Below are 14,062 nucleotides of genomic sequence, written 5' to 3' on the forward strand. Positions count from 1 at the left end.
TCCTCATTTGCATTGAAACTTTCAGTACAAGCTGACTTGTTACATGATGACTGAGTTCCATCTTATTGTAATACTGACAAAACAGTCCCTTGCTGAGTAACTGTGCAAATTATGGCGGTGGAAAGCTTTATTACATCCTCCACTAAAATCAATTAAAACTGTTGAACTGAAAAGTTTGTCACAGTTGTTAGATTTTGGTAGATATTTATTAGAGATTAATATTAACTGTTGCTTATGTTTGTCAAAGGTGCATGGGGAAAAAAATAGGTAAATTAAAACTGTTAAATACGTGCTTAAACCGTCCATAAAATTAAAGTCATGGTCTTTTTTTTAATATACTATTCTCAAAATTAAAGGCTGAATTAAAAACAAAGTCTTTGGTTTGGTTCATAAAAGGCTCTCCCACACTGTTCTGTGGGCTTTATATGAAAATTCTGTTCCAGTTTATTCTGAAAGCTGCTTTTCTCACATTAAAAGCTTCAATTGAAGAGAAATATGATGCAGCTTATTTTGCAATTCAGCTCATTTTCTCAACAGTGAATAAGATGAAGCACTACTAAATGAGCGACCACAAAGTTTCATATGGGAATACCCTGTCTGAGGACCGAGCTGCCTTTTAGACTGTGAGGTTTGTAGAATTCAGAAGAACAACTTGTCCAACTCACCAAGAAATGAGGCTTCTTTGTGGGTTCATGCAGGTGCCAACATGCTGCCCGATGCTGTCGTATGACCTCGCCGACACACACCACTGAACTTAATGTCCCCTTTGTCCCCACCTAGGAGATCAGATAAAGTCAGTGGGATGAGGGTTTTTTTAATCTCAAACAACTGAGCAGAAAACATAAAACAAAGATTGGTTGGGGAAAAATGCATACATTAAGAATATAAAGTAGCAAAACAGCAGCATCAGCTAACAACTAACAGGCTTAGTCCATCATTTGACGGCAAAAGAAATCAGTACATGTAATGTTTAATTTTTTATTATTATTTTCAACTAAGCACTCATTTTTTTTCTCTTGTGGAGAGCCAAAGGAATACTTATGGGAGAAGTCAGCTTTGATTCGTTCATTTTGTCTCTCATTTTTCCTACTCTTATTATTTCACACAATGTGACACCTGCAAGTGACAATTAGGAGACCAAAGCTCTCCAAAAGGGGGAAAAAAAAAATGTGGTTCCAGATACATTTCACCGAGTAACCATATGAATTCACTGTAAATCTGAACATGGGAATGAACTGATTCAACTTGTACAGACTCATGTTTGCAATAAACAAAAAGTTAAAGTACAGAGGTGCTGCCCTTAAAATCTGAGCTCAAAATAATGATCCGTGGTCAAACTTAAAGATTGCACTTTGCATCTCAGTGGCAATCCTCAGTGTTATTAGAAAAAATATCCTTAGAGTTTTTTTTTTCAGCTCGTGAGGCTGTATTTGCATAGAATTAACCTCTCAAAAGACACGTTAAAGACGGGCCTAAATCTGACATGCCTTTGGAATAGCTTATGTGCATTTGCATAAGGTTTGCCTCCTGTGCAGGTGATAAAGCAGCATTAAGCTTGGATTACAGTATTTGATTTTGTTTGCGTGTGTGTGTGTGTGCATGTCTGTGAGTGGGTAGGCTTGTGTGTGTGTGTTTACAATGAGTATATACCAAGCTGTGTACCTGAATATGTGCAAACCGAAGTCTGTTTTAGCTGTTTTGGCGTGCCTCCCTGTTGCCAGCGGGGCCGAAGTGAACGTGTGCTGTGCCTGACTGCCATGTTACTCATGTGACCTCGTGAAAGTACAAGTCCCTTCAAGCGCTGTAATAAATCATCCCAGCTGCGTCTGGCCCACAACACATGCGTAGATGCTCACACACATACACACGGCTCTCAGTAGCCATAACACAATGTATCATAATTTCAGAGGTATGGAAACACAATCATATCAGGCACACTCTGACTGTTTTGAGGTCGCAGGATGAACCAGTGCTCAGTTAGGTCATAACACTCATACAAATGGAAGGCCTACACTTAAACCTAATATTACACATTCAAGAAGCATTAATTCTTTATGATTTGTGCCATTTGACCTTTTTACCAGTTTTAAAGAGACAGCATTTTTCACTTTCGGCAGATCCCTTCTCCTTTATTGTAAGCAGTTTTAAGTAGACTTTGGAAAGGTTTTTCTTTTTTTTTGGCTACTGCTTTTAAACCAGGTCACCTGCTACTGCTGCAAATTCTGCTTTATATAACAACTCCATCTGACAGGTGTTGGGCACCTGCATGACCACCATTCTCGGTAACACTCACTACAACATGATTTAACAAGGCTTTCTCTCTAAGACGAAACAACAGATTGAATCTAAATTTAATGCCTTAATGGTTCTTGAACAGGACATTTAAATGGCCTCCAACAGACTATACGATAGTGACAATTCTGTTGCTGTCATTTACAACACTTCAGGCACAAAGTTAGTCTAACTCACTTGTCTCTACTTAACCGTTTTTGTCTTGCCTTTCCACTGAAGCTACATTTGTCGCTGTCATCTTTAATTTAAGTCACTTTGCCACATGAGCCTGGAACAAATTTTTGCAAATTTTCACAGTAATTGCTGCAAGGGACACAGGGCATCACATGTGTCAAATGCTCTGAGTGAAAAGCATCATTGCCCCGTAGCGTTTACACACACCCATTTATCACACTTGGGGATATATATTTGAGTCTGCCGAGCAGAATGAGAAATAAAAGCAAAGGCATGTACATGTCCCAATAAGGACACACTGAGTTAGAGCAGCCCGGCCATAATGTGATCTCAATATAGCACAAGGGAAAACTTTCCTTGCAGGTGCATTTGATAAGTTCATTGGAAATCCTAAGGACGTGTAGAGGATAGTTCCAATGTTTGCTGTCCTCTGCCCAGGGAACAACAACTCTCAGCAACACAAGCGCCTCAATTACAGTCGCACCCGCAAAGTCCTGTGGGAGAAACCACAGCGCTACCCATTGATCTGAAAAAACAGTCCTGTGATAGAGGGTGACTCCACACCGGTCCCACAGGACATAAACTGTACTTTTAATTATCTTAACTAGAACATTATTATGATGACGATAACAATGGGTTATTCCTTGAGGTATATAATCTGAGACATGTTGATTTATTGCAGTACCGCTAAGCAGTGTGAAGTGCTTCTTCATACATGATGATGCAGAAGAAGGCAAATGGTATTACTGCGGTCTTGTGACAGCATTTTCCAGCGTGTTCCTATTTGGGTCACCTACTGTAATTGCTTATTGCTTTTTTCCTGGCCCTCAGGAAGCCTCTTGTTGTGGTCTCTGTGTTTGTATGTGTAATTAGGCCAGCACAACGTGCTAAAAGAACCAATCAGTCCTCCATCAAAATGCTGTGAGAAGTGCGAATGGATGCGTCATCTCCACAGTTCTGGTGTGGCGAACAGATCAGCAGAGCAGCAAGAGCAGTAGAGATTTCTGTACTCCAGAGGGCACCATTAGCATGCTTTATGTGTGTCGTTATGCTGTACTGAGCAATACCAGATATATTACAAGCAATTAAGCATCAGTGCAATACAGTGGCCACACAGCAGCATCACTGGTACCGATCTGTAAATGTTTATGAGGAAACTGCTGGTCAAACATTTGAAATGTGATTACAGCAGGCCAATTTACTGTATTGATACTGTAAACACGGCTAGTGAAAAGGGCATTTACTGTTTTACATTCTGTAGAACATCTAGCCTGGATCAAAAAAAAAGGAAATCAAACTTAACTTGTTTTCCAAGCTCAAGTGTTATTAAGTCAGGCAGTCAAATAACCAGTTTACTATGACTGAACAATAGATCATGTGAAGACGTGTATTCTTTCCTTATGTTCCTCTATACTAACAACATTTAGTAGATTGACCCTTGATTTGATTTCTGTGGGATCACGTTATTAAATTGTTGACATTTGAAGAATGAAAACAGCATTTGGGTCACCGATGACTGCCATAGATAGAGTGTTTTATTAAATAATTCAATTTCAAGGAGGGTGGATCTTACCCGTTTGGAATAATCTCTTGCGATTGCTGCCTCGGACCAGAGTGATGAAAGAAGAGAACTCCTCAGAACCTCCCTGGAGGGAAAGAGAGAGAGAGAGAGAGGGATCAGGTCATATGTCATGCTTTAGTGTGTTGTATCGCTGTCCATTCACAGCTAAACATATAGATTGCTATACAGTGATACATACATACATAGTCACAAACTGACATGTGTTCAGGTGAGCATAAATATACACACACTGCCGCCACTATGCACTATGCCTGCCTAATCAGTATAGTCCCATTGGGTTTTGTAAACGTGCTTCAAGCAGTTTTGGGAAGGTGATTTTGTGTATAACGAGAGCTGCTAAAAATAGACTCCTGCATGAATGCTGACAGTGTCTCCACCACATACTGAAGACAGAGTAGCAGAATGTTTGGTCGTCTCTGCTTGTAAGTAATAATTTCTGACAGTGACTCTCATACACCCTTAGTTGTGTGCAAGAAAGCATGAATATGTGCCTGACGTACACATACACAAACAGATGCATGCCCAGCCATGGCCATACAGTACACAAATACGGAACCCTAATTGATTTTGTCAACTGCTCGGTCTGAATTGATGACTGCAAAATAATAGGGTGGCAAGGGACCTGAAATGATTGTCCAAGAAGCATAGAGGTCCTCCTAATTCTTAAGAGCATACAGACAGGCTTTTACAAACACACACACACACACATCAATATTAACAGACCTCGTGTTTACCTTATAAATTTCGAAGACCAAGATAATGTCAGTAACGAGAGGAAAGCACATGCTTGAAATTGTTTGACTGTCCTCTAACGTCGCAGCGGCACAAAAGGTTGACGGCTTGCGTTTGTCTTGCATGACAATGACAGTGATAATTGGATGTTGGACACTATGGCACACACTGCCTCTCTTATCTTCTGTCCCCATGCAATATTCTGCATCTTCAAAGCACTGCAAATGTGAATCCAGCTTGACTTTTCTGCATCTGTAATCCTACTTCGCATTTTTTTTTCTGTGCCGAAGCACTTGATATGCAAAAATCACATGTTTACTTTCGAGATCAAAGTTTCTTTCTCCCTCCCCTTCTTCATTTCCCCCATCTAAAAATGGACTCCTTTTATTATGCAAGCCAACAAAGAGCTGTGCCTGCTCACCCAGCCCATTTCAAGCATACTGATTAATTAGCTTGTATAATTAGCTTAATGATTTAGAGAAACATGGCCATGGCCACCCAAGAAGCTATGCTAATGGACCCTGTCTATAGCAATTAAAATGCCCATAAATTAACACTGGTGGCTTAAAAGTCCAGATATCTGTTGTGAAAAAAGTAGATGGTGCAGCAATCGATGTAGCGTCATATTAGCTTGTGGTGTGTTAATGAACACTGTTGTGAGATTGTGTTTGTACTGAAAAGTATTTTCCAGACAACACTGGAAGCTTGAGAGCTTCAGAAATCTTCTCATTTCTCATTATGATGATTAAATTTAGCACTGGCAGCGCACTTGGCGCACTTAGACCTCAAATTAGACTTGAAATGTGATGTAAGTCGCTGAAAGTGTGAAGCCCGCTTTTAGTGTCACAAGGAGCAAAGTTACCCTCCATCTATCTTATTAGGCCATTCTATCATCTGTCTTCTAGTTATGTTAACTCCTTTGTGTGAGCACATTGTGTAAGGTGCATGAGTTAAGGCATGAAGTTGTGGACTTTACGGTTTCCATTACATGTGAGTCGAACCAGCCAGTATCTCTGCTCTCTGACAGTAGCATCAGCATTCCTGCCTGCACTTCAGACATAAATTGCCAGTTTATGACCTTCCCCTGAACAGTAACCGAGACACCGGCTCGACTCATAAAACCACCGGAATGTTGAGGTGCAGGTGAAGATATTACTTATCCATACACAACGTCTAAAATGCCAGTCAAGTGGGAGCAGTTAGAAAAAAAAATCTAATCCTTATTTGTTTATTTTTTTTTAAATGCTCTGATTGGATTCTGGGGAGATCACACCCAGTCATAAATGACTGGTGATTTACAACATGCTTTGCTGCTGACAAAGCATAGGAATTATGGCGCCATCGGGCTTGTATAAACAGCACAGGAAATGGACTGTGGTATGAGGGGTGAGTCAGTGTTTATTGGAGGACCACGGTAAAACCAGTTTCAAGCTTGTGAAAAAAAATGGCAATTTGATGCTTTAGAAATGTCAACTAATATGCTGTTGAGTTTCAAACATGGCCCAGCAATGAATACTATGTGCTAACTGGGGTAGCAGTTTAACTGGTTCATTGCATGAACTTTTGAAATAATTAACAGAAATGAAAATCGAGCAATTGCTTCTAAGCTGAAATTAAACCTACATTCACTTATTTTTCCTGTCATTTAGGAACAGCAGAACAGAAAATGTAATTAGAATCACCTTATAAAAGCAGTATGGCAAACTGGTTGACAAGCGCCCTGACATCCAGCAGAAATGAAAAAACTTAAGGCCGAGTATTCACAAACCTTTTTGTGCTGTTTTGGACATGAAGTGTTAAGTCTGTATTCAGCCACTAGTTGGTAACTGTGTCTGTCTGCGGTTTGGTGTCTACAATGGGTTTAGCCAAGGAACGGTAACATTGTGGGCCATCAAACCATAACAATACACCTAAAAACACCTTGTAGAGCTTAGGGAAACTGGGTGTGGGTTCGTCACTAGAAGGGACACTGCTCATAGTGCACATACAATGCAGTTCTTTAGACCCATTTTTCACATAGAAATATTGACTAATGCAGCCGCAAGACCATTTGTTACATTGGCAGAAATTGTTGCTGGTTTAAAGTTCGTAAAGTTGTTTCACTTTGGTGAAAAATTTAAAAGATAGGCTTCAGTAGACTTCAGTTCAACACTAACATAACATGACACCGAAAACAGTGAGGCTCCCATCTGTTAAATAATTTGGATGAACAAGAACGATAAGGAGAAACAAGGCTCTCAAGATATCAAGTCTTCCGTTACACAGGAGCTAAGTTTGGATCATCTCTGACACTGGCTTTAACCTCCTGCATTTTTTTTAAATATTACATTGTACCTAGTTTAAAAAATTAAGTAATCTGACTTATCAGAATTAAACAACACAGTATATTTCCAAAACTGCATGCCTGAGAGCTAAATTGCACTTCAATTATCACATTGTTTCACCAGTTCCAATAGATACCATATGCCATCTCCCTGAAAGCTTCTAAACAATGTAAGGCAAATGTGTCATTAGGATTTGCATCACTCCCAAAAACACTAATTGCCGCGTGGATTTGATAACAGTCTGTTTGTGTCTGTGTCTGCATGTTGCCAGCAGGTGCGATGCTATTCACTTGTGTGAGCTGAACATCACAGTCTCGAGTTTGACACCATTGTGTCAAAAACTCTGTGCTCAGCTCGTCAGCTCTGGTGCGCTGTGCCCAAACAAGCCAGCTAAAAATGAGCATTTGGGAAGTGATGTGCCTTTTGCTTCCCCCTCTCTCTCTGTACCAGCAGCTGCCTCAGTGGCACAGGGTAGCGTCACTGTCAGACGTAGATGGAATTAGTTATATGGTGCATCATATGTCTGTTCAGAATTGCCGTCATGCAACCTGAAAAAGATACGCTTTGGGTGGGAAGAGGTTTGATATTTTAGACACATTTGCATACGTTTGCAATAGTCAGGCTGCTGTTGACGGGACATCATATCTGCCATGTGAGGTGTCTCAGCGAGAAACGTTTCCATCCAAACTCAAAGATACATATTTTAAAAATCACTTCATGAGGCAGCAACTTTTACCTAAGAGGAGTTATTTGCATAGTAGGTGTGAAAAAAGAGCATGTGTTGGTGCTTTATTTATAAGCCTATAAGTTGGTGGCCTTCCTCTCCTTAGTGTAATTGCTAATCCTTTTGTAAATAGCCACATTTTTATCCACAGTCAAGGTTTGTCCTCTGCACACAAGCATTGCAGACATTTGACGCAAGCTGAATTTTCATGTCCATCTTTGTTTTTAGGTTGAAGATCGTCGAAAGCTGCTGCTGCTGCTGCTGTGGTGATGGAGAAAAGGTGAGTACAGACCTCATCTTTGCGCTGTACCTTTTCCATGTCTCCTGTCAAAGCCCTTCTGTCAGCAGAGTTTTCTACCATGCTGAAAACTTTCCATCATGCTGAAACTGCTCCTCCCTCGAGGCTATCATAATCTGCTCAGCATGCGTAATGTTAATCGTTAAAATATCTCATCAACACAACAGGATAAGCATGCTGTCAGTGCAAAGACGGCAGAGAAGAGAGAGTGCGTTGTAGACAGAAAGCGAGAGGATGCGCAGTTTAAAAAGATGAAGGGGTTAGGTGAGGAAGAGACAAACAAGGTAAAGGGTGAGAAATCAGATGAGAAGAGGAAACTGAGTATGGAACAGGAAGATGCAGTGAGGAAGGGCATGAAGAGGGAAAACACATTAAGGCTAAAGTGGGAGAATTAGATGAAGAGAAAGGAAAGGAAGGTAGCTCCATGTGCCTTCCACACTGTTAGGAAACTCTATGCCACTGGATTCTGTCCCTTTTTCCAGTCAGCTTGGGAGAAGATGATAGCATTGATCGTGTTCTTAAAAGGCTGTTTTTTTCCTGTCACCATATCTCCCCACATCATTATGATGACTGGCTGAGTTGCCTCAAAAGGTTTTTCTTATGCCAGGTAAATGCAAGCTGTTAGACTGCATTCCACATTCTTCATTTGGCAAGATGGCTGACAAACCAAAGAATGCTTAAGTGTGTGTTATTTTGACTTTTGGTTCTGGTATTGGAGCAGACTTAATGGAGGAGGGGCAAGGTCAGCGAATAAAATCTACTCACAGTTGTATTGAGTTGTGACCCATCCAAAGGCATGAGCACATTCACATGGATTGAGATTCTTTGTCAGTGAAAACACATGTTCATCAATCAAAACCTGGTAATTCCATCACATTCATTGCCTTCATGACAGATACTCTATTTCTATTGTTCTGATAGATTACTTCTTCGATACTCATACCACCGAGTTTCCCTAAGGAGTTTCCCCATCTCAGATCTCATGAGTGCAGGGAGAAGGAATGAAGTAAATAGATTTTGTTCTCCAGATCGCTCACTTTTCCTCCTCTATAAATCCACTTGCCGCTGCATAAATCTTTGGGAGGTTTGGGCCGCCCTGTGCCTCTGCTTATTAGCCACCCAGGAATCAATTTATCACCTTTGAGGACAAAGAATGGAGGCATCGGGGGATTCTCTATGTCCCTTTGATTTATGGAGTTGGAAGAGAGGCAGGGCATTTTTGGGTCATGCAAATTCTTACTGGCACAAGTGCCTGCCCCACCTGCCTCCTCTTTGTGCTGAATTAATTTCTTTGGCAGGCAGACGAAGACTGTAATTTATAAGTAAATCATACGGTCCGAATGGGAATGAAAAGGTTAGATTTGTTCAAGCAAATGGTAATGATGTTATGTATCAAAGGGGATTATCCTCTTGCAGTGATAGCTGAAATTAGGGTGGTTGGATTTGACTGACTATTGCTCAAACAGTCTCAAGATTTGCCACCACTGCTTTCACTCAGTTCCAGTCCTTCACCACTAGTCTGTGCTATCGGTCTGGCAAATTCTTCCTCCGCTCTTGTGACCCATTTTTTTTTCCCCATGCAAAGAGCTGCAGGAAAGTGGCTGCTTCGTCTTGGCAAATGAACTACAGTGCCAAACTCCTTCTCCTTCTCTGCAATTCCCTCATTTGTAAGTGTCCTCATGTAAATGATGGTCTGAGCACGGGGGCTTGTGGGAAATGTATTTCTTGTGAACTACAAGCCGCTCGAGTGAGGTTGATGGAGTGTTGCTGGTTTTGCATTGTGGTTACAAGGCAGGTTTGAAACATTGCATCACATAGTGCTTGGAATACAATTGTGAATCCAGTGTGATTCAACCTCTTATCATGAGACACTTTAAAAAAAAAATAATAGGGAATGGAAAAGGTTGGCTCCATTTTGAGCTTACAAAATACAGTTTTTATGTGAGAGCTCTCATTCTTTTTGTGTGTGTGTCACAAGTGTGTGTATTTTAGTGAAGTTGTCCAAGGTATTGACACATGTTCAGATGTTGCCATGTTTCATAGCTTTTTGAGCTGTCAGTGCCTTCTGATTCACATGTATTTCATATCAACACAATCTCCATCCCGTTTCCTTTTAACTACAAGCTGTGTGCAGGCTCGACTTCTCAACTCACTTGCCACTGTCTTGGCTCTCGTCCACGCTCATCCCTCCTCTTAACAAATGAGCCTGCGCTGGCCAGCAGATTTCTCCGACGCCTACCGGTGCCGCCACATCTTTGTCATCTTCTCTCTCCCGCGTTCTCTCTCTCTCCCTATTGCTCTTACTTCCTCTGCCTTTTCCTTTACCTTGTTTAGGCACACTCTTGCCTCTTTTGTGGCAGAGAGCATGAGACTCGCCGTTTGCTGAGTGGGCAGCGGGGAGCGGAGGAGGAAAGAAGAGAAATAGAAAGAAAGGCGCAGAAGGAGGAGGGAGGAAGAGAGTTATCTAACAGGATTAAAGGAGAACAACGGAATGGAGAGCACTTAAAATACTCATGACATGAGCCCTCTTGCAAAAAGGAGGGGATGAGTAACAATGGCTGAATCACTCTTGAGGCTCTCTGTTTCTCCACAATATGCTCCCTCCCTTCTCTCCTCCTTCTTCTTTCCCTCTCTATTACCACCTATGTCTTTCTTTCATTCCTTCTGTCTTCCTCTTTCAGTCTAATTTTTACTTACTGGTCAGGATATTTGATGGATCTCAGAGGAATCTTGTTAATAATGTGAGAGTTGCTTTAATTAACCAATGGAAGAAAAGGTATTCAGTTCAGATGGAATGACAAGAGCTTCCAAGAGCATGTACTGTAAGCCTCGGGTAGAGGGAAGGGAGGAAATCAGGTGGGAAAATAGGTAAAGATGATCAGGAGATGCAAAGAGAGATAAAAGGTTTCAGCTGGAGGGGAAAGGGGATATAGCAAATTCTGAAAAAAGAAAGAATGAATGATAGGCATATTTAGATGAAGGTTGAAAGAAAGAAAGAAAATCAGAGAACTGGCAAAGACAGAGCAAACCAGTGTATAGTCAAGGGGTGGGTGGATATATGTAGTAGTTCCTGTTAAGATTTGGGCTAGAACAACTGCTTGGCCCACTTCTGTCCCAAGCCGGCCAACGAAATAGAAAAGAATTTCACAGCCAGGCCAAATAAATATCTTAGTTACCTTTACTGGTCTGCTACACACAAGTGTCTGTGTAGAGAGATGTCGATAGCAAATAGGAACAAATACCCTTCCCTTCACTCCCACTATATGGGAATCAGAAAAGTGGAACAAGTTTCCTCGGGGCGGATCGAACTTTTGGGGAAGACCAGTACTTCAAACGATCTGCGTGCCTTGCCAGCTTCCCTGCCCGTCTGACTCACGAAGATAGCAGCCGTCTGGCAGCTCATCCTGACACACAAACACACAGATATGGACCTTTGCACACAGGTGTGGGAGCGCACTGGATTTTGCATAAGTACTCACAAGGCTTCTTCTACTGTACTCTCCAAACATCCTACCCTTCACCAGAAACACCAACACACCTTTGGTGAAAGACGACATGGACTATCCCTTGAGCAAAACTTGACAACTGCCTAAATTTTGAGTAGATTTTAATGCACTAAACTAAAGTGTTTACAGTTGCTATAAACAGATTTTGCTTGGCGCATAATATCTGTAGATGAGGTCTCCGGAGTTGCTTCTGCATCTCTTTTTATATCACATAACAAACATGTGATCGCGGTGGGAGAGAAACTCTCCAGCCTTTGTAAATAGGGCACAGTTTGAATATTTTACTCGTGACTTGTGCTTATCGAGCGTTCATTCCTTTGGAATCATCTCGTTTTCCAAAATGGAGAAAGGAAAGTAAATAAGTGCATGAAAACATATAAATAAATCAGATTGTGAGTGTGAGCGCCTGTGTATGCACACATGGTGTTTTCTGTACTTCTTCCCAGCAAGAGATATTGCGTCCTTGGTGGTTATGTAAGCGACACATTTTAATGACAGTAAGATCATGGCACTATGTACAAAATAATGATGACTTGGCCGCCTGATAAATTGACTGAGAGATTGGGCTTTTGGTGCCAACTCTCCAAAGAGAGGACTGAAGGAGCTTCTGGGATTTGAAAGTTGAAAGATAAAGCCTCTGGCACACTAGGGATCTGTGCGTGCCTTAATGTTCTGCACCGTGACAAGAATCATTAGGCTAGAAAAAAACAAACTGATGGAATGACTCAAAGGCGTAATCAGTTATTTACAATGGCGGGCGAGGAAGGGCGGAAGAGGAGGAAGGAGACAGAAAAAAAAACCTTCACCGATGTCAGAGGGTTAAAAAAAAATGAGACTGACCTGACGTCACTCCGACATGTTTTGAATCCTCGCTGACACACTCTTCATGTGTGACAGCGAGAGGCTGGTGGGAAAAACAGATGGGTAACCAAATGTAAAGGTTACGAAGAAGATAGATGGTGAAATGAATGAGGGAAGGATTGAAGAAAAGGTAAAAGTAAAGTAGAACAAGAAGCAGAAAGTGGACAAAATCTCCAGTTGTCCCGAGAACTCTTTACAGTTTACTCAAGTGCCCTTTAGCAAGGCTCTGAAACTGCTCCAGTGAAGCTGCCTGGTGGCAAAAAGTACAACACTGGGCAGTTTCCAGGTGTGAAGGTGTGAATGAGTGTGACCCTCTCTCTCTTTGCAACTACACCCCAAGGCTGTTCCTGTAAATAAGAATGTATTCCTTGTCAACATACCTTGTCTAACACAGGGTTGCGCTTTAAAGGGTGCAACACAGAGTGAGCAAGAAAGAAGGAAGGAAAGCAATGGGGTGAAGAAAGAATGAGGAAACAGAGAAGGTAATGAATTCCAGGAGGTTGTTTTAGCTGGAGATACAGTGAGCAGCGTGCATTTACATGAGAGGAGACGGTAAGGTCAAAGACATCATGCCTGCCGTGATTGCAGATGATCTGAGACCTGTGACGGAGTGAGGTGCAACGCCATACACTTGGCGATGACTTACAGAATACTAAAGTGAAAGTCACGTCACCGGAAGGAGGAGAAAGCGAAGGAGGAAGGGGTGGAAGGTGGGGAGGGGAGAGAATAAGCATCGAGAAGCAGCGCGAGGATGGATGACAGAATATTAAAGCGTGGAGTGTAAACTGAAAGTGGTACAGCGAGACAGAAAAACAGCCAGAGAAGGGGAGGCAGTCATGAAGAAGGGAAACAGTGTGAATGAATATTAGGGAGAGGGCTATTCACCTGGTGTTGATATGGATGAAGGCGGGAAGGAGGGAGGAAGGGGAGTTGGAGAGGGAGGAGACAGTCTAAAAAGTGAGGAGAGTGTGCAAAAGAGAGATAGGGCTTCTTCCTCTCCTCTGGGAGGCTCTGACAAAAAAAAAATAGAAAGACAGGTGAGATAGAGAGAGTGAATGGGAGAGAATGGCGACGGGAGTAAGGAGAAATGTTGGATAAAAGAAAAGGAGAGAGTGGAAGAAAAATTTGAGGAGAAGAGCGCAGATAAAAATAGAGAATGAGACAGAGGGAGAGACGTTCCAAACAAGTCCAAACTATTGCGCCAGAACACACTTATCTCCCAAAGTGCAGACAGTACATTATCGCCACTGGCACCAAAAACAGCCTGAATCATCAATAAATGAAATCCTGTGCAGGTAAACACGATGCAGTGTTTCAAGCACAGAGGTATCAGTGCTGACAAAGGGAGCGCGATGGTGAGAGGATACAGCCTTGCACACGATTTCTCATTATCTGCCGTGTGTCAGTTATTAACGCTGTGTCCATTCGCACATCTAATTAATGCAGATAGCCAAATGCCAAACCTGATGAAATACCGTGATGAGGGATTAGCTGGAATAACAAACGCTCTGACCGGCATAACTTTGTCTCCCTGATTAGGTGGCAGAGACAGGAGGGGAGAAGCATTTC

General features: G+C 41.8%; 1 protein-coding gene across 31 annotated transcripts in view; it reads right to left on the reverse strand.

Annotated features, from left to right (window-relative positions):
• Window positions 1-14,062, reverse strand: part of LOC124054897 (receptor-type tyrosine-protein phosphatase delta-like) — a 339,738-nt gene that overhangs the window by 205,414 nt on the left and 120,262 nt on the right. For all 31 annotated transcript variants that reach the window (XM_046381377.1, XM_046381378.1, XM_046381409.1 and 28 more), the window contains 2 exons: window positions 4,040-4,112; window positions 666-776 (listed from right to left, as the gene is read on the reverse strand). The gene's annotated coding sequence lies outside the window, so the exon portion shown is untranslated. The remainder of the gene's footprint in view (window positions 1-665; window positions 777-4,039; window positions 4,113-14,062) is intronic.

This window comes from Scatophagus argus, chromosome 23 (genome assembly GCF_020382885.2).
Source record: "Scatophagus argus isolate fScaArg1 chromosome 23, fScaArg1.pri, whole genome shotgun sequence".
Classification (NCBI taxonomy): domain Eukaryota; kingdom Metazoa; phylum Chordata; class Actinopteri; family Scatophagidae; genus Scatophagus; species Scatophagus argus.